Source organism: Otolemur garnettii, unplaced genomic scaffold (genome assembly GCF_000181295.1).
Source record: "Otolemur garnettii isolate 467f Iridium unplaced genomic scaffold, OtoGar3 scaffold00152, whole genome shotgun sequence".
NCBI classification, from domain to species: Eukaryota; Metazoa; Chordata; class Mammalia; order Primates; family Galagidae; genus Otolemur; species Otolemur garnettii.
In genome coordinates this window covers 3,401,159-3,421,476 of record NW_003852547.1, presented here as the reverse complement: position 1 = coordinate 3,421,476, position 20,318 = coordinate 3,401,159, and positions in this window count along the sequence as shown.

The window sequence follows — 20,318 nt, the reverse complement described above, 5'->3', positions numbered from 1 at the left end:
TTTTTTCCTGTAGAGACAGAGTCTTACTTTATTACCCTCAGTAGAGTGTTGTGGCGTCATACAGCCCACAGCAACCTCAAACTCCTGGGCTTATGCGATTCTCCTGCCTCAGCCTCCTGAGTAGCTGGGACCATATGCATCTGCCACAACACCCGGCTATTTTTTTGTTGTTGCAGTTTGGCCGGGGCTGGGCTTGAACCCGCCACTCTTGGTATATGGGGCTGGTGCCCTACTCACTAAGCCACAGGTGCCGCCCAAACTGTGGATTCTTATTTCTGTTCCCTTGAATAGGAGTCAGACCTTATGGATTTGCTTATCATGACTAGATGCTGAGTGATTTCTGAAACTAGGTTAGAAAAGGTGACACAGCCACTGTCTGGGTCTTTTTCTCTTGGGATTTGTGCCTTGGGTACTCAAGCTGCCATGCTGGAGAGACCCCCACAGAGTCAGAAGAGCCTTTGGCACCAGACATGTTAAGTTATGAAAGCTTCCAAATGATCCTAGACTCAGCTGTCATCTGACTGCAGATGCATGAGGGACCCAGAGTTGCAACCCTCTAGCTGAACCGCTCTTGAATTCCTCACCCCCAGGCACTGTGAGATAATAAATGATAGTTATTATCATTTATTGCTAAGTCGTGGGCTGATTTGTTGTACATAAGTACATAACTTATTATATCAGGATCATGGTTAAGTGAGATCATGTATATGAACTGTCTGGCCCATAGAAAATGGACTGAAAAATAAAAATGGTTATCATTAACATTTTCTGCTTGCTTCTGTGTTATAGACTGAATGTCTGTGTCCCCTTCAAATTCATATGTAGAAGCCCTAACCCCCAGTGTGATGGTAGTTGAAGGCCAAGCCTTTAGGAGATAATTAAATTTAGATTAGGTCATGAAAATGAGATCCCCACCATGGAATCAGTGTGTTTATAGGAAGAGGAGGAGAGACCAGAGCTTGCTGTTTCCCCATGCACATACCAGAGAAAGGCCACGTGAACATACAGCAAAAAGGCAAGTCAGGAAGAGAGGCCTCCCCAGAGGCGGAACCTGCCAGCACCTTGACCTTGCATTTCTCAGCTTCCAGAACTGTAAGAAAATAAATTTCAGTTGTCTAAGCCACCCAGTCTGTGGTGTTTTGTTATAGCAGACTGAGCAGAGTTAAGATATTGAATTCCCTTCTTCCACCCTTTGGCTCACTGACCTATAAGGTAACAGACCTCACCTCCATCCCTATCCTCCACACACCCAGGGACAAAGGTTTAGGGCCTAGATCAGCCTGAGTGGGCAGGGAATGAAAAAAAGTTCTATTTTTCTAGAACACCTCTTTGGTTGTGGCACTGTGGTAATACTGCCCTTCCACTTGCTCCTTCTCTAGCCACACTGTATCTGCAACAGAAATACACACATGGAAGTTTAGTTCCTTACAGCCATGGCTTCTCAGCAGAAGCTACGTTAGGGATTTTAAACAGGATTTAGGCAGTGCCCGTAGCTCAGTGGGTAGGGCGCCAGCCACATCCACTAGAGCCGGCAGGTCTGAACCCAGCCCAGGCCCAGCTACAATCAACAATGATGACAACCGCAACAACAACAACAAAAATGGCCGTGCGTTGTGGTGGGCATCTGTGGTCCCAGCTACTTGGGAGGCTGAGGCAAGAGAGTTGCTTGGGCCCAGGGGTTTGAGGTTGCTTTGAGCTGTGACGCCACAGCACTCTACTGAGGGGGACAAAGTGAGACTCTGTCTCAAAAAACAAACAAATGAATAAAAACCCCCAGAATTTAATGGGAGAGATTTGTTACAAAGGTGTTGGGAGGGCTGAGAAAGCAAGAGCAAAAAGTGAGTGCCACAGAAGCAGAAAGCAGCAGCAGAGTCCCAGAGCTGGGAGCTGCTGAAACTATTTTGCTTATGGTAAAACCAGTAAGCTCATGTCCCCTCTATGGCTGCAGCCGTGACTCTGCTGCGGTTGATTGTGGACAACTGGGAATACAGGCCTAGAGATTTCTAAATCTTCTCATTTTAGAAAAATCTCCCAATTTGATTTTTTTTTTTTTTTCTGGAGACAGAGTCTCTCTCTGTTGCCCAGGCTAGAGTACTATGGTGTCAAATTAGCTCACAGCAACCTCGAACTCCTGTGTTGAAGCAATCCTCCTGCCTCAGCCTCCCAAGTAGCTGGGACCATAGGCACCCACCACAATGCCCAGCTATTTTTTTTTTCAGAGATGGGGGTCTCACTCCTGTTCAGGCTGGTCTCAGACTCCTGAGCTCAAGAAGTTCACTCCCCTCAGCCTTCCAGGGTGCTAGGATTACAGGCATGAGTCACTGTGCCTGGCCTCAATTTAAAAAATTTTAAAAACCTAAAGTATTGGCATTGCCTGTAACTCAGTGGGTGGGCACCAACCACATACACCAGGGCTGGCGGGTTTGAACCTGGTAAAACAACAATGACAACTGCAACAATAACAACAACAAAATAGCCGGGTATTGTGGCAGGCACCTGTGGTCCCAACTACTTGGGAGGCTGAGGCAAGAAAATAGCTTAAGCCCAAGAGTTTGAGGTTGCTATGAGCTGTGACGCCCCGTCACTCTACCTAGGGCGAGAGCTTGAGACTGTCTCAAAATAAATAAATAAATAAATAAATAAATATCTAAAGTACTATCTGAGTGCAGTGGCTCACGTCTGTAATCCTAGCACTCTGAGAGGCTGAGGCGGTTGGATTGTTTGAGATCAGGAGTTCGAGACCAGCCTGAGCAAGAGTGAGACTCCATTTCTACTAAAAATAGAAAATTATCCAGGTATTGTGGCAGGTCCCTGTAGTCTCAGCTACTTGGGAGTCTGAGGCAGAAGGATCATTTGAGCCCAAGAGTTTTGAGATTGCTATGAGCTATGATAATGCCATGACACTCAAGTCTAGGGCAACAAAGTGAGACTCCATCTCAAAATAAATAAATAAATTAAATTAAATAAAAAATAAAAATTTGTATAGTTCATTAAGTACATTCACAATGTCTTACAAGTGTCACCACTATCTGTTAAGTTCTACAACTCTTTCATCACCCCCAACAACACCCCTCTACTCGTTGAGCAGTTGGAAATCAAGGTGAGGGCAGGGCTGTACTCCCTCTGATACCTGGAAAAGAAAACCCTTCCTTGCCTCTCCCTAGCTTCTGGTGGTGGCCTTAGTGTTCCTTGGCCTGCAGCCACATTACTGCAGTGTCTGCTTCTGTCTTCCCCTGGCTTTGAGTCTTCACCTCATCTTCTTACAAGGTCTCCAATCCTGTTGGATTAAGATTCCACCCTACTCCAGGATGGCTTTATCATAATTTAATTAATTACACCTGCAAGCCTATTTCCAAATAAGATCACATTCCGAGGGACTGAGAAACAGGGCTTCAACATAGCTTTTTGAGAAACAGAGTCCAACCCATAACACTTATAAAGAGCTTTGTGTTTATAATGGCCCACTGGATAATCTAGGATAATCGCCCCATATCTAGAGCTTTAACTTAATCGCATCCCTTTTGCCAAGTAGTGTAACATTCCTGGGGATTAGGACCTGGGTATCTTTTTTAAAAAAAATTTATTTTTTATTGTTTCAGGCTAATTTGAGGATAAAAAGAATTAGGTTACAATGTGTACATTTTTGAGGTAGAGCCCCTCTTATAATTGTGCCCCACCCACAAGAGGTGTGCCACATACCCCTAACATTGTGCCCATTAAGTGCGAGCACATCCAGGTTCCTCCCTCCTCCTCTCTCCCCGCTCCCTAGTTCCCTTGCCCTCCACCTTGAATTAATTTGAGTTTTTCTCTTATGTAGGGGCGCATTACATCATCTACTGGCTTCATATTATTATTATCATTATTATTATTATTTTTGAGACAGAGTCTCACTTTGTTGCCCTTGTTAGAGTGCTTTGGCATCAGAGCTCACAGCACCCTCAAATTCTTGGGCTCAAAGTGATTCTCTTGCCTCAGCCTCCCCAGTAGCTAAGACTATAGGCACCTGCCACAACACCTGGCTATTTTTAGAAACAAGGTCTCACTCTGCCTCAGGCTGGTCTCGAACCTGTGAACTCACTGTCTCCACCTCCCAGAGAACAGGCTTCATGTTAGAATTGAGCACATTGGGTTCTTGCTCCTCCATTCTTGTGATATTTTACTAAGAATGTGTTTCAGCTCCACCCAGGTTAATACCAAAAATGTTAGGTTTCCATCTTTTTAAAAATGGCCAAATAGTATTCCATGGTATACATATACCACAGTTCATCCATCCCTGGGTTGGTGGGCATTTAGGTTGTTTTCACATTTTGGTGATTGCAAATTATGCTGCAATAAACAATCTAGTGTAAATGTCCTTATGATAAAATCAATTTTTTTCTTCTGGATAGATGCTTAATAACAGGATTGCAGGATCAAATGAGAGGTCTAATTTTAGCTCTTTGAGGAGTCTCCATACTCCATAGAGGTTGTATTTTTGCAGTCCCAAGGACCTGGATATCTTTAAAGGGGTGTAATTCCATCTACCACACCAACCCACTCTCTGAGCTCCAAGCTTGGCCAGAGGTCTCCTGATGTCCCTCCCTGTCTGTCTGCTGAGCACTTCCTGCTGACCATGTCCAAACTGACCTCAATGCCTTGCTCTCACGTTCCTGTCCTAGGGATGACCCCTCCATCTCTCCTTTCAGTCTCATCTCCTCCTATCCTCTCATCCTGATTCTCTAGCCAGGGAAATCAGGGAATTCTATTTTTCAAAATGTTTGTTTGTTTATTTATTTAGAAATTCTGTTTTTCAAAACATTTATTTATTCATTCATTTATTTATTGAGACAGGGTTCCACTCTGTCACTAGGGCTAGAGTGCAGTGGTATCATCATAGCTCGCTGCAACCTCAAAATCCTAGGCACAAGTGGTTCGCCCACATCAGCCTATTAAAGTTCTGGGACTACAGACACGAGCCAGCAGGTCCTACCAGCCAGTGTTTCTTGAGCATCTATTCTGCGCCAAGTCATCTTCTAGGTGCCAGTGACACTGCAATGAACAAATCAGATAACAGTCCTTGTCTTTGTAGAGTCTTCATTCTCCTGTGGGGGTTCCAGGCAACAATAAAGTAAAAGTGTTAAGTACATGATTTATTATGAATTTTGAAAGAAACTGAATCCCTCCTCCCCATTTTGTTGATCCCGCCTCCATGTCTCACTCTCCCGGAGTTTGTCATCATCACTGTGTCCTCACCTCTGACCTGCTGGCTGATTTTTAATCCCCTATTCTCCAGCTCTGCTCCCTGCCAAAGCTCAGTGCTGCCCTGGAGAAAGGTAGCCATGTTTAGCAAGTAAAAAAAAGGATGCCTAGTTAAATGTGAACTTTAGATAAATGAGGTTTAAAAAGTATAAGTATATCCCAAATGTTGCATAGGGTATACTTATACTAAAAATGTATGCATGTGTATGTGTGTGTATATGTAAATATATATATATACATTTTTTTAAAGATTTTGCTTTCAATCTTCTTAGTTGGAAGTTTATTTTATTTTATTTTATTTTTTCTTTCTTTCTTTCTTTCTTTCTTTTTTATGGAGACAGAGTCTCACTTTGTGGCCCTCAGTAGAGCAGTGTGAAATCATACCTCACAGCAACCTCCACCAACCCCTGGGGTTAAGTGATTCTCTAGTCTCAGCCTCCCAAGTAGGTGGGACTACAGGTGCCTGCCAGAACGCCCGGCTATTTTTTGGTAGAAACGGGTTCTCACTCTGGCTCATGCTGATCTCGAACCTCTGAGCTCAGGGTAATCCACCTGCCTCGGCCTCCCAGGGTGCTAGGATTACAAGCATGAGCCACTACACCAGGCCTATACATTTTTTTTTTTTTTAATCTGAAGGCAACGCAACCACAAAGTCAGAACTGTTCAAAGTAAAACTTCCCACTTTGTCACTCAGTCATAGTTTCCCAGCAGAGGGAGCCATGGCCATATTTATTATCATCATTTTGGTGGGATGGCCTCAGATGAGCCTGCCTCCTTGTGTTTATGCCCTTCTGAGATCAAAGCCCCTTTGGCTATAGGTTGGATGTAGCAATGGGCTTCTAACAAATAAGAATATGCTAAAAGGGATGGGATGATGGGCAGCACCTGTGGCTCAAAGGAGTAGGGCACTGGCCCCATATGCCAGAGGTGGTTCAAACCCAGCCCCGGCCAAAAACTGAAAAAAAAAAAAAAAGGATGGGATGTTGCTTCTGAGATCAGGTTACCAGCAGACCCTAACTTCTTCTTTGCTGGTCCTGTCTAACTTGTCTCTGCTTGCTCTGAGGAAGCTGGTGCTGTGTGGAAAAGCTGAGGGGGCTGCAACTGATGTCTCCTGCAACAGGCAGCAGGGCCCCAAGGGCAGCCACGGCCATGTGAGTGAGTCTGGAAGTCCTTGCTTCCACCCATTTAAAGTGTATAATTCAGGCTCGGTACTTTGGGGGTTTGAGGCAGGAAGATTGCTTGAGGCTAGGAGTTTGAGACCAACCTGGGCAACACAGGAAGACCCCTTCTCTACAAAAAATGAAAAAAATTAACTGGGCGTGATGGCATATGCCTATAGTCCCAGCAACTGGCAAGTTTGAGGTGGGAGGATCGCTTGAGTCCAGGACTTAGAGATGGCAGTGAGCTCTGATCACATCGCTGTCCTCCAGTCTGAGCTACAGAGTGAGACCTTATCTTTAAAGATAAATAAACTGTACAGTTCAACGGCTTTTAGTATATTCTCAGAGTTTTGTGATCATCAGTAATGTCTAATTCTAGAACATTTTCATCACTCCAGAAAAGAAATCCCATGCTGGTTAGCCATCACAGCCCATTCTGCCCTCCCCCAGCCACTGGCAACCGCTAGTCTACTTTCTGTCTGTACAGATTTGCCTATTGTGGGTATTTCCTATAAATGAAATCATAAAATATGTGGGCTCTTGCGTCTGGCTTCTTTCACTTAGCATAATATTTTCAAGATTCATCCATATTGTAGCATGTATCATTATTCCATTTGTTATAATTTGTTTTTTTAGAAACCAGGTCATTTGTCTTATAGCTTTCCCACATTCTGAATTTTGCTGACTGCATCCCTGTGGGGTCTCTTAACATATTCCTGTGTTCCCTGTTTATCCTGTAAAGCAGTAATTAGAACTTGAAGCTCAATTAAACTTAGATCCCATGTTTTGGCAAGACAACTTTACAGATGGTGCTGTGAGCTTCCATAAGGTGTCTATAGGCCATCACTAGCTACTATGATTACCCCATCTTTACAGAAACTATTTGAGGCCTTTGGAAACAATAGTCTTGAGTAGAACAATAATATATAGAATCTTATCTTTGCTATTTGAACTGATTCTCCTTTATGGAGCATAAAATCTTTTCTAAAAACAATTTATTTCACCCTGCTCGGTGGCTCACGCCTGTAATCCTAGCACTCTGGGAGATAGAGGCAGGTGGATTGCTCTAGCTCAGGAGTTCTAGACCAGCCTGAATAAGAGTGAGACACTTCTCTTACATACACCCCCATCTCTACTAAAAATGGAAAAATTAGCCGGGCATTGTGGCAGGCACCTGAAGTCCCAGCAACTCAGTAGGCTGAGGCAAGACGAACGCTTGAGCCCAAGAATTTGACTTTGGGCTACAGACCACGTGGTGGTAGGAAGGGCGGGAGCCTTCCGGGTAGATATGGTCGTGTTGTTTTCGTATTGACCACCAGATGGCGCGCTGGATAAAATAGTATTAATATAGGTATTAGTGCAATACGTAATTGCCCCCTCCATTTAAGCCACTTGACTCTCTGCTAAGTGCTTGTTAATTTAGATGTATCTCTCAATTTCTTTGTTAAAAAAATAAATCTAGGAGAGACCTAGACTTTTATTTCATCATATTTGGGTAAGGAGAAAAATTATCTTATTCCTTAAAAACATACAGAGATGCCATTTAACCACCTTGTCCCTGTGGCAACAAACAAGTAAGACAACCATCAGAACACAAGCTTCTTTGGGAGCGCCTTTCTCATCCGAAGCTGCAATAATTTCAAACAGAATCTCAGTTTCCTTTATTCAAATCGTTCCTTTATGGTTCAAGGAGAGACTTAAATGAACAGAGAACATACCAAGGAGGTAAGAGGAAAATTCTCTGGAGCCTCCTGGCTGCCCAGATCAAGATAGATGTTCAGGGGAAAGTCCTCAATCTGCCCCACTTTATTAAAACTGATTCTTTAAGGCCAGGCGCAGTGGCTCACGCCTGTAATCCCAGCACTCTGGGAAGCTGAGGCAGGTGAATCCCTTGAGCTCTAGAGTTAGAGACCAGACTGAGCAAGAGACCCCCTCTCTACTAAAAATAGAAAACTAGCTGGTCATTGTGGCAGGTGCCTAAAGTCCCTGCTACTTGGGAGGCTGAGTCAGGAGGATTGCTGGAACCCAAGAGTTTGAGATTGCTGTGAGCTAGGCTGTCGCTGTGGCTCTCTAGTCAGGGCAACAGAGTGGGACTCTGTGTCAAAGAAATCCTCCTCAAACAAAACAAAACAATCCTTTAGATTGATTTCATGAAGAGTAATAGTATTTCTTTCTCTGTAGCTGCAAAAGCAAAGGTATATCTCCTTCATCTCAGTCTCTTTTGTTTAATGCTTAAAGCTATTTTAATTTTTATTAAAACATTAAAAATCTCTTTCTTCCTCTTTTTGCCATCTTTTTGTATCACCATAACGGTGCACATGAATGTCCTGGCTGATGCTTCTCAAGAGCATCAACAATGCTGAAAAGACAGAGGCGGGTGGATTGCTTGAGCTCCCGACTTTGAGACCAGCCTGAGCAAAAGGGACACCCCTCCCTTGTTTCTACTAAAAGTAGAAAAACTGACGCAAGAGGATTGCTTGAGCCCAAGAGTTGGAGGTTACTGTGAGCTATGATGTCACCGCACTCTACCCAGGAGGACAGCTTGAGACTCTTTCTAAAAAAAAAAAAAAGGCCCAAAAGAGAGGCGCATGGCAGGTTCTTAAAAGGCCGTGTTCAAAGTCATCATCCAGTTTTCTAACTGTGATGATCAAGCATGATTACGTTGGTGAATTTGAAATCACAGAGCTGGGAAAATCGTTGTGTACCTCACATGCTGGTTAAACAAGTGTGGAGTGATTAGCCCCAGATTTGATGTGGAACTCAAAGATGTGGAAAGCGGTAGACTCATCTGCTCCCATTGGCCAGTTTGGTGTCATTGAATGAACAACTTCGGCTGGCATCGTGGACCATGAAGAAGCAAGAGGAAAACACAAGAGGGAAACATCCTGGGCTTCATTTTCTAAGGATGTAACATATACTTAAAAACCAAATGCCTTGATGGACAAACAAAACAAACTTTTTTTCATCTCTATTTTGGACTTCCTTTGTTAATGGTGAAAACTTGCATTCTAAAGGGCTAGCTGTCAAGTTTCATTGTTTGGTGTCTCAGGCAAAAAGCCGACCCAGGGAGCTCCATTTTACTGGCAAAAATAAAGGACTCAATCAAAGTGTACCTAATGAAAAATAATTTGCAGGGAAAAGAAATGTGGGATTTATAGGGTAGAAGATATTTAAAAGGCATATTAATTAATTGCAATGGTTGGACCTTATTTGTATCTCATTTGGTCACACTTTAAAAACATTGATGAGGCCAGGCGTGGTGGCTCACGCCTGTTGTCGCAGCGCTGTGGGAGGCTGAGGTGGGTGGATCGCCTGAGCTCAGCCGAGTTCAAGACCAGCTGAAGACCAGCATGAGGCAGAGTCAGCCAGAGTGAGACCCCATCTCTACAACAACAACAACAAAAAAAGCCCCAGCTGGACCTTGTGATCCCAGCTACATAGGGGCCAAGAGAACACTACAGGAGGAAGAAGTAAAAAAAAAAAAAAAAAAATTAAAATTAAAAACATTGATGAAACAATTAGTAAGTTGAACGTTGAATGAATACTTAATGATTATAAAGAAATTACTTTTATTCTTTTTGGTATGAGTTAGTATTGGGTTAAATAGTCCTTCTGGCCAGGCGTGCCTGTAATCCTAGCACTCTGGGAGGCTGAGTTGGGAGGATCGATCCCTTGAGCTCAGGTGTTCAAGACCAGCCTGGACAACACAGTGAGACTTCATCTCTAAAAAAAGCTTTTAAAAATAAAAAATCTGTCAATTTAACAAGGAATGTCTGTGCCAATAAAAGGTTTCTCCTTCAAAAAAAATAAAATAAATCAGCTGGGCCTGGTGACCTATGACTGTAGTCCTAGCTACTCTGGAGGCTGAGGTAGGAGTGTTGCTTGAGCCCAGGAGCCAGGAGTTCCTGGCTGCAGTAAGCTATGATCATGCCACTGCACTCCAGCCTGGGTAACAGAGCAAGACTTTGTCTCAAAAAAAAAAAAAAAATCTGGCATTTGCTCAAATCATACCAAGTGGATGGGTTTGGGTGGGGCAGGATTGGCTGAGGATGGCTGGTGGCTGGTGATGGGTATGTGGAGTTTCTTATTTTATTTTATTTTATTTTATTTTTTTTTTTGAGACAGAGCCTCAAGCTGTACCCCTGGGTAGAGTGCCGTGGCATTACAGCTCACAGCAACCTCCAACTCCTGGGCTCAAGCGAGTCTCCTGCCTCCGCCTCCCAAGTAGCTGGGACCACAGGCGCCCGCCACAACGCCCGGCTATTTTTTGGTTGCAGCCGTCATTGTTGTTTGGCGGGTCCAGGCTGGGGATTCGAACCCGCCACCTTAGGTGTACGTGGCTGGCGCCTTAGCCGGTTGAGCTATAGGCGCCGAGCCTCTTATTTTATTTTTTATATTCTGTCTACATTTTTCTATGTTTGTTGTTTTCCTTCATAAAAAGTGCAAAACAAGTCTCTACACATTTGTAAATGCTCCCTCAGGAGATGCTACATGGCCCCCATCTTTATTGCTTTTTGGAGACGTTTGCAGTTCAGACACCCCTGGCAAATTAGAATTCCCTTTAGTTATTTCCCCACCTTGAAGTCTTACATATCCATATAGAAGGGTGTGGGGTGCATAAAGGGGTGGGCAGGCAGGATGGGGGAGTGGGGCCACCCCACACTCACCCACATCTTATACCCAGGAGGAACGAGCAGCACCCTGCAGAGAGGACTATCCAGGGAGTCCAGGCTATGGTGGGCACTCAGGTGAGTGGAGACCTTCTCTGGAGGTCAGTGTGATGGGAGGGACAGCTGATGATCACACAGCCACTTCCAACTCTTTCTCCATGTGCTATCTGATTCTATAGAGGCTAAAAAAAAAGCCTAGATTTTTTATTTCCCAGACTCCCTTGCACTATGAGACAGTGACCAGTTCTGATCAATAAGTATGGTGGGAACTTCTTGGAATTATTTTTGCTCCTAGATAAAAGAAAGGAGGAATGAAAGGAAAGGATTCTTTCACCATCCCCTTCTCCCTACTTTTTGTTTGTTATATGTGAAGGTGGTACCTGGAACTTGGCAGCCATCTTGTGACTATGAGGCAACAAGCTGAAAGGCAAAAACCAACAAGTAGAAGAACAGAGGATTTGGAGTTCTGGATAATATGCTTGATCTGCTAATTAAACCTGGAATCCTCATCCCTCCACTTTCCTTCTTAACTTTATTTAATTAAGAAGCTAAGGCTCGGCTCGGTGCCTGTGGCTCAAGTGGCTAAGGCGCCAGCCACATACACCCAAGGTGGCGGGTTCGAATCCAGTCTGGACCCGCCAAACAACAATGACGGCTGCAACCAAAAAATAGCCAGGCGTTGTGGCAGGCGCCTGTGGTCCCAGCTACTTGGGAGGCTGAGACAGGAGACTCGCTTGAGCCCAGGAGTTGGAGGCTACTGTGAGCTGTGATGCCACGCACTCTACCCAGGGGGACAGCTTGAGGCTCTGTCTCAAAAAAAAAAAAAAAGAAGAAGAAGAAGAAGCTAAGAAATATCCTTATCACTTATGCCTACTGTTTGTTTGATTTTCTAAAACCTGTAGCCAAAACATTCTGGATGATGTATGTTCCTTCCCAAATTATGCAAATCAGGGCTCCAAAAACATACATTTCCACACAGGCCAGGCCACTGTTGTGAGGGAGAGAAGTGGTTGGAGAAGGACTCTGACAACTGGGGTATTTGTGCCCCATTTAAGGGGGAGACAGAACTCAGCTCAGCAGAAATGTAGTCTCAGTGTTGGGTGTGTGATCATTGATTTCCAAATATTGTCAGTGAATTAATTCAAAATTTAAGATCACCATAAGGACAAAGAAGACCAGTGTGTGGTCTGTCTCCATCTGGCCCAGGTATCTGCAGCATGTGGCTCTTCACTGAGGGAGAAGCCTCCAGAGAAGGGGGTGCCCTGGGGTTTCTAGTGTGCCACGAGTAACCAGAAAACCCATAGCTCTTCCAGCCTCTCTGGACCTGACTTTATTTGAGAGAGAAATTCTTGCACTAGGAAGTATTTCTTTTATCTCCAGCAACTGTGAGCACCTTTCCCCCTGGAGAGATTCTTCTATTCATAATATTAACTCAAATAATAATAACAACAGAAACTGCAACTCACATAGAACTTAGTATGTGGTCAGGCTCTGCTATAACCTTGTTTTACTTTAAAAACTAAAACTGCTATCTGGGGATGGTGGCTCACACCTGTAATCCTAGCACTCTGGGAGGCTGAGGCCGGTAGATTGTTTGAGCTGTGAAGTTCAAGACCAGCCTGAGCATGTGACCCTATCTCTACTAAAAACAGAAAACTAGTCAGGCATTGTGGTGGGCCTCTATAGTCCCAGCTATCTGGGAGACTGAGGTAAGAGGAACTCTTGAAGTCAAGAGTTTGGGGTTGCTGTGAGCTATGATGACATGGCACCCTGCCCAGGGCAATAAATGAGACTCTTTCCCCCTCCAAAAAATCACCCCCAAACCAAAAACTAGAGCTGTATAACCTTCTTTTACTTTTACGTATATAAACTCAGTAAAGGAGAAAAAGCATGTAGATTCTTTGCCCAATTCTAGGAGATCCTTCCCAGTGCCTGTGCAAGGTGAGTTAATTATAACAGGATAAGTGATTCTTTATATTTCCAGCTTAAGCAATACACTCTGTTTCCTATTTAAAAACCAGGCAATAATTAAATATGACTCCACATAACACATCTTTGAAGCAAACTTTGTAGAAACCATAGCCTCAGGGCGGCGAGTTACATTCTGGGAGGACTCAGGCACAAAACCATTGTGCTTAACAATCCATCCAGCAAAGGAAATATTGTCACAAAAAGTAAAGTATGTGTATCGACCCAATGTTCATTCATTCATTCAACTCACATTTATTGAGCATCTCCTCTGTGCAGGATGGTTTGAGACACAGGGGATGTGGAAGTGAACAATTCAGACATAAGTCCCCATTTTTATGTACCTTACACTCTTATAACTCCATTAGTCTTTTACTCACTTGCCTGGGAAACAACACATATGCCTACAACCTCTCCAGTGCTGAGTTTCTTGTCTTTATGGGCTGAATCGTGTCCACAGCAAATTCATATGTTGAAGTCCTTACCCTGATCCAGTCAGAATACAACTGTATTTTTTTGGCCTGGGCTGGGTTTGAACCCTTCACCTCCGGCATATGGAGCCGGTGCCCTACCCTTTTGAGCCACAGGCGCCACCCAGAATATGACTGTATTTAGAGAAAGGTGGTTTTTTTGAGTCAGGGTCTCATGCTGTCACCTTGGGTAGAGTGCCATGTCATCATCATAGCTCATAGCAACGGCAAACTCTTGGGCTTGGGCAATCTTTTTGCTCAGTCACCCGAGTAGCTGGGTCTACAGGAGTGCGCCACTACTCCTCGCTAGTTTTTCTATTTTCAGTAAAGACGGGGTTGGGGGGGGGTCTCGCTCTTATTCAGGCTGGTCTCGAACTCTTGAGCTCAAGTAGTCCACCCGCCTTGGCCTCCTAGAGTGCGAGGATTATAGGGGCGAGCCACTGTGCTGGCCTTTTAGAGGAAGGGTGTTTGGAGAGGCAATTACGTTAAAGTAAGGTCTCTAGGGTGCACCGCATTCTACATAAACTCTACCTCTTGATAGGGAGAAGTATACGGAATCTGTGCTCGTCTTTAACCATCCGCTACTGTACTAACTTTACACATGTTAACGCAATGAATTCTCAAACAACCTCAGCCTTAGCATCATCATTGCCATCGTTCTAGCTCTGAGGAAGTTGAGCTGTCACGGTGTAGACGGCTCCGGTGAGCGCAGTCCTCCTGTTCTGTCCTCTGTCAATGCCCAGCAGAGGGCGATCCATATGCAGCCATTGTCACAGGAGGTATTTCCCGCCCCTCTTTGTTCCTAACGTTACAGTTAAGACTGGACATTTTTTCCTAGGCAGGCCTATAAGGGACCTAGACTGTTATTTCCCCTGTCCTCAGTCTTCATCCTTCAGTCTTTTTTTTTTCTCTTGAGACAGAGCTTCAAGCTGTCCCCCTGGATAGAGTGCAGTGGTATCACAGCTCATAGCAACCTCCAACTCCTGGGCTCAAGCGATTCTCCTGCCTCTGCCTCCCAAGTAGCTGGGACTACAGGCGCCCACCACAACGCCCGGCTATTTTTGGGTTGCAGCCGTCATTGTTGTTTGGTGGGCCGGGGCTGGATTGGAACCCGCCAGCTCAAGTGTATGTGGCTGGCACCTTAGCCGCTTGCACCACAGGCGCCCAGCCAATCCTTCAGTCTTTTTAAAATGAAAAGTTCCGAGGTTCTCTGGGCTCCCCTGCAGAAGCCTGTTTTTTCCTCATCTGAAAATAGGCCTCCTTCTTCCCTCCCAGACCCTTGCCCCTTAGTTACTTCCTCCTTCTCTTGGGAAGGAGTCTATCATCCTGGTATTCAGGAACTCTTGTGTCCATCTTTGGTTAATGCCCCCCGCCCCCTGCAGGATATATCACACCTCTGTCACCACCATGACTTGTGACCCTGGACAGGTCCCTCAGCTTCCCTGAGACTGCTTGTGAGGATTACAGAGGGGGCCCCTAAGTAATAAGAATCTTCTCTTGGGCAGCGCCTATGGCTCAGTGAGTAAGGCGCCAGCCCCATATACTGGGAGTGGCAGGTTCAAACACAGCCGCCGCCAAACTGCAACAAAAAAACAGCCGAGCGTTGTAGCAGGTGCCTGTAGTCTCAGCTACTCAGGAGGCTGAGGCAAGAGAATCACCTAAGCAAAAGAGCTAGAGATTGCTGTAAGCTGTGATGCCACAGCACTCTACCAAGGGTGACAAAGTGAGACTCTGTCTTTAAAAAAAAACAAAAAAAGAATGTTCCCTAGAGCGTACAGGGTCTCAGGGCAGTGGTGGTGGGGTGCTGCTTGGTTGGGGCCCCCTTTCAAGGGCTGCCTCATCTTCATCAAGGGGTCCAACTCTTGGTCACCCCCATCTCTTTTAGGGACTTTGGCCAAAAACAGGACAAAGAGCTGTGAAGTGTTTCTCACTTCACTTTGAGCAGTGTTTTTCAACCTTTTTTTTTTCTCATGACACACTTGAACCTATAGTTAAACTTCCACGGCACACTTAAATTATGTTATTAAAAAGAAAAAAGTAAAAAGCCGGGCATGATGGCTCACACCTGTAACCCCCACATTCAGGCAGGCTGAGAGATGGATTGCTTGGGCTCAGAAGCTCCAGACCAGCCTGGGCAAAAGCAAGACCCCATCTCTACTAAAAATAGAAAAACTAGCCAGTGTTGTGGTGCGTGCTTGTAGTCCCAGCTACTTGGGAGGCTGAGGCAAGAAGATGACCTGAGCCCGCTAGGGGTTGCTGTGAGCTGTGATGCCACTGCACTCTACCCAGGGTGACAGAGTGAGACTCTGTCTCAAAAACAAAAACAAAAAAAGAGAGAGAAAAAAAAAGAATATACTTATGGTGCTTTGAAGTTCTTTGGAAAATAATTTAATTAATTATTTTTAAAGAAGTTCGAGGCATGGCTTGGCTCCTGTGGCGCAGTGGTTACGGTGCCAGCTGCATACACCAAGGCTGGCAGGTTTGAAACCGGCCTGGGCCTGCTAAACAACAACGACAACTGCAACAACAACAAAAAACAGCCGGGCAATGTGGTGGGTGCCTGTAGTCCCAGCTACTTGGGAGCTGAGGCAAGAGAATCACTTAAGCCCAAGAGTTTGGGGTTGCTGTGAGCTGTGATGTCATAGCACTCTACTGAGGGTGATATAGTGAGACTGTCTCAAAAAAATTTTTTTTGAGGCACACCTAAAATTCTCTCACAGTGCACCAGTTGAAAATTACTGTCATAGAGGCTTGGGCTGGAAGCTTATCTGCAGCTTAGATGCTGTGCAACTTGGGAAAACTAAACACCTCACTGAGCCTTGCTTTCCCTTGAGACATCCCCCTTGGTTAGGTCTCAAGTAGCTGTTGACTCAGAGACAGGTTTGTGTACATTTAGCACAGGCCTGGCGCACAGAGGGCTGAATCAGCAGTTGTTGGCATTATTGTTAGTCCTTCCTTCACAGGTGTGGGGGGAGGAGTGATGGCAGGTGGGTTGGATTAGAGGTTTGTTCTGCCCACTGGAGGGCATAGGGGCCTCAGCTCTGGCAACCACAGTTCAATCAGATTTATTAATAAATTAATTCATTTGTTTGTTAAAAAACCTCTTCTAAGTCTGGATGTGGTGTCTCATACCTGTAATTCTAGCACTCTGGGAGGCCGAGGCGGGTGGATTGTTTGAGCTCAGGAGTTCAAGACCAGCCTGAGCTAGGGCCAGACCCTGTCTCTACTAAAAATAGAAAGCTGAGGCAAGAGGATCAGTTGAGCTTAAAAGTTGGAGGTTGCTGTGACCTATGATGACGCCATGGCACTCTACCCAAGGTGACAGCTTGAAACTGTCTCAAAACAAAAACAAAAACAACCCCCCCAAACCTCCTCTGGCCCTTCTGCATGCTGGGTGGTGCTGGAGACCCAGCAAAGACCACGACGTTCCTGGACTTCACTCCTGGGACTCATGGGCCAATGGGCGAGATAGAAGTGACAGTCCAGAAGAGGGATCTGACTGAGTCCAGGCTCTTTAGGAGGAGACCAGGGAGAAGGGCAAGCCAGACCTTTTGGGACCTGGTGGACCATAGTGGTGAGGGAGTAAGCTTTGCCTGAGGACACTGGGGAGCCATAGTAGGTTCTAGGGAGGGGCAGAGGCAGATTTGTGCTACTGTGCAAGGTGGATGGGAAGGGATGAGAGAGGGAGGGAGCCCAGGGAGGAGACTGAGAAGGGCAGTGAGGAGGCACCTAGACAGGGGTGATGGGGAGGATGGGGGGAAGCGTAAGGGTGAAGCCCAGGCCTTCCAGGAAAGGGAAGGCCTCATCTCTACCTCTCTGAACCCTGTGGGTTCAGTCTGATGCCTCATCTGGGCCCTCCTCACTGGGGGCCCCATCTGGAGTTCCCATCTGCATCCCTCAGCCCAGAAAATCCAGGTCCCCCTAGGGCCCACAGCAAGTCCTGCAACTTGGGACAGGTCCTGGGTCTGCCCACGATGGCCAGAAAAGACCATTTGACCCCAACCTGCTGAGGGGCTCAGAGAGTCCTCATCTCTGAAGAAGAGCTCCAACTTGGGGCAGACCCGATTTCTGAGCTCGAGGCCATGGTATCCCAATGCTGCACACTTTCTCCTACTGCCTCCCCCAGGGGTTGACTTGCTCAGGCCCCTCCATTGGTTCACATGTGGAAAGGTGTGCCCTGGGTGTGTGACCAAGTCCCAGCAGGGTTAAGAGGGAGGAATGAGGGTTTCCCACTAGGGGGGGTGCACCAGGGCCGCTGGTTAAGAACCATTGACTGGAGCTTGCAGAGCGCACAGGTGCACTGGACCAAAAATAATGTCAATGCCCAGATTGAATCAGCTCTGAAGTGGGGAGCAAATCATAATAATTATTATTTTTATAGCTTTTCCTATATTCTAGGCCCTGTTTGAAGCATTCAGATTGTTTTCACACAAGTATAGGAGCTCTTTTTTCATTATTTATTTATTTTTAGGGCTCTGTCTCACTTTATTGCCCTCAGTAGAGTGCTGTAGCGTCACAGCTCACAGCAAGCACCAACTCCTAAGCTTAAGGTGACTCTTTTGCCTCAGCCTCCCAAGTAGCTGGGACTACATGCACCCACCACAAAGCCCAGCTATATTTTTGTTGTAGTTTGGCTGGGGCAGGATTTGAATCTGCCACCCTTGGTATAAGGGGCCTGTGCCATACCCACTGAGCCACAGGCACTGCCTAGTATAGGAGCTCTTACCAAGCACATTTTACAGATAAAGGAAACTGAGGCTCAGAGAGGTTCATAATTTGCCCAGAGTCACACAGCACTGGAATCTGAATCCAGGAGGTCTGGCTTGACTCGAACCCCATCTGCATGACTCCAGAGGCTGTAACTCAAACCTGCCACTTGCTGCATCCCAAACACCAGGTGAAGGCAAAGCAGAATGTGGGGTTGCAAGGGCAGCTGTGTAAACTGGGACAGATCACCAGGTGCCTGATGCACTTGGCAGGGGAGAGAGTACGGTCCTAGGGCTCTATACCTCCCCTCCCCCACGCTGGGGTCACAGGTGCAGGATGAGCTAAAAGTGATCAATCTGATTAATAAACTTCATCAGACTTGCTGAAGACCATCTAGTGCTTGCAGAGCACATCATAGCCTCTTCCATCCCAGACATCGGGCAGCCCTGGGCAGCCCCCTGAAAGCCTAAGATGCCCTGATCATTGTGACAAACCAAGCCACCTCCCCTCTCCAACCAAGTGTTTGCAAAATGCCCTACCCCAACCCCCCAGGAGATCATGTAGCCCCCATTAAGAACTCCTGAAATATACTCAAGGGAGAGGGGCTTCTGCTTGGCCTTTGTATTAGGTGCTAGGGCTGCCCTAACAAAATATCACAGGCTGGGTGGCTTAAATAGCAGTAACCTATTTTCTCACAGTTCTAGAGGCTGGAAGACCACTATCAAAGTGCTGGTAGGGCTGGTTCCTGGGGAGGCCTCTCTCCTCGGTTGCAGATGGCCACTTCTTTGCTGTGTCCTGAGATGGCCTTCCCTCTGTGCTTGCTCAGAGAGTGGGAGAGATCTCTGGTGTTTTCTTCCTCTTTCTGTAAGAACACTAGTCCTAAGGAATTAGGGTCCTACCCTTTTTACCTCATTCACCTGAATTACTTCCCTGAAAGCCCTGTCTTCACATTCAGTTACGTGGGGGTTAGAGCTTTCACATATGAATTTTGGGGAGAAACAATGCAGCCTTGTACTTGTGGGTCTTTCTGCAAACCAGAAGCTCTCCTGGGGCGTTGGTGTTCCCCTTATGGGCTGCAAGATGTGTCACACTCTTCTGTCTCATATTGAGAATGAAACTTTCATTTCAGTAACACTCTGAACTAGGTATTTTTCTGACACACAAATTTCCTCTTGAACCCTCATGACCTTGTGATAAAGTGGGGTCACAGAGACGTGAAATGACTTGCTTGGTTATTGGCCACGTGTAGAACTTCCAGGTAACATTTTCAGTGTCTTTGTAGGAAGGAAGAAAAGTCTTCTGCTCTGCATTTTTTGGGAGTAAAGAATGGGTTTTAAAATTGATCATGGTGATGGTTGCACAACTTTGTGAATATACTGGAAGCCATTGAAATGTACTTTTAAGTGCATGGATTATATATATGGTGGGCGAATTTTCTTTTTCTTTTCCTGAGACAGACTCTTGCTTTGTTACCCTTGGTAGAGTGCCATGACATCACGGCTCACAGCATCTTCAGTCTCTTGGGCTCAAGCAATCCTCTTGCCTCAGCCTCCCAAGTAGCTGGGATTAAAGGTATCCACCACAATGCCCAGCTATTTTTAGAGACAGGGTCTTGCTCTTACTTAGGCTGGTCTCAAACTACTAAGCTCAGGCAATCCACCTGCCTCACCTCCCAGAGTGCTAGGATTACAGCTGTGAGCCACCTCGCCTGGCCTGAATTTTAATTTTTATAGGAACTTTACCCATGGCATCCACACTAGACTTAAGGGAGCGCTGGCTTCCTCTTTCTCTTTTTGTTGTGTTTTTCAATCTGGCAGGGTTATAAGTAACAGTTGTGCTAAACATGTTCATACACATACACACATACATACACACACAGACACACGTCCCTAATGAATTCCTAAGAACAAATTCCTAATGGCACAGTATGGCTGTCAAATCTTGAAACGTGGCTGTTCCAAAGGGACTTGTTATAACAAAGAATGTACAGTATTTCATTAATAATTATTTTACATTGATGACATGTCTGAATGACAATTCTGTGTATTTCAGGATAAATGAAAGCAATTTTTAAAATTCACTTCATCTGTTTTTTTTTTTTTTTT